This window comes from Limulus polyphemus, unplaced genomic scaffold (genome assembly GCF_000517525.1).
Source record: "Limulus polyphemus unplaced genomic scaffold, Limulus_polyphemus-2.1.2 Scaffold1050, whole genome shotgun sequence".
Lineage (NCBI taxonomy): Eukaryota > Metazoa > Arthropoda > Merostomata > Xiphosura > Limulidae > Limulus > Limulus polyphemus.
In genome coordinates this window covers 149,654-150,816 of record NW_013666660.1, presented here as the reverse complement: position 1 = coordinate 150,816, position 1,163 = coordinate 149,654, and the positions used below count along the sequence as shown (strand labels likewise).

At 34.7% G+C, this 1,163-nt stretch overlaps 1 protein-coding gene across 1 annotated transcript in view; it reads left to right on the top strand.

Annotated features, from left to right (window-relative positions):
- LOC106461875 (eyes absent homolog 1-like) overlaps positions 1–1,163 on the top strand; it is an 88,469-nt gene that overhangs the window by 728 nt on the left and 86,578 nt on the right. The window lies entirely within an intron of this gene.

Below are 1,163 nucleotides of genomic sequence, written 5' to 3'. Positions count from 1 at the left end.
TTATACATAGAGGTTATATATAGTATATATATATATTATAACTATTATATATACGTAGTAGTAGTATATATATATTATTATACTATAGTAGTATAGTAGAGTATATATATGTATATATATATATATATATATATATTTATAACCATTTAATAAGTCAAGTAGAGGTATATATATATATATTTATAACCATTTAGTAAGTCGAGTAGATGCATATATATGTAGATTTACTTTTTAAAGCACGTTTAAACCAGTTCAAACTTCTTTTTCCAATTACAAATATCATCACTTTATATAAAATGACAAGTTGAGCAGTTAGTAGTTATTAAAGTGTAGCAAACAGTTTTAAAGAGCAGTCATTATGAAGTTTTGTATATTTCAATTGCATTTCTTAGTATAGATGGATATATATTATACACATTCAGACATGTAACACAAAATATTAATATAAAAAGTATCAGCTGAACTGAAAATCGATTCCCAAGCCTTACACCGGTACCCTGTGTGTGTTTTCCCAGCCTTACACCGGTACCTTATGAGCGATTCCCAAGCCTTACACCGGCACCCTGTGTGTGTTTTCCCAGCCTTACACCGGTACCTTATGAGCGATTCCCCAGCCTTGCACCGATACTCTGTGAGCGGTTCCTCAACCTTACACCGGCACCCTGTGTGTGTGTTTCCCAGCCTTACACCGGTACCTTATGAGCGATTCCCAAGCCTTACACCGGCACCCTGTGTGCGGTTCCTCAACCTTACAGTGGCACCCTGTGTGTGTTTTCCCAGCCTTACACCGGTACCTTATGAGCGATTCCCAAGCCTTACACCGGCACCCTGTGTGTGTTTTCCCAGCCTTACACCGGTACCTTATGAGCGATTCCCCAGCCTTGCACCGGTACCCTGTGAGCGGCCCTCCACAGGAATGTCGGTACGTCATGAGAGTTTTATAACGGTTCACTACGTAAAATACATAAGCCTTATTCCTATTCTTGTGAGCAGTACCTAGCCGTATAAAAGTTGCATGGGCAAAAAAAAAAAAAAAAAAAAAAAAAAAAAAAAAAAAAAGGGGGTTTTTTTTGTTTTTTTTAATTAATAAAAAATAAAAAAAAAAAAAACAAAAAAAAAAACCCATTTTTTTTTTTTTTTTTTTTTTTTTTTTTTTTTTTTTT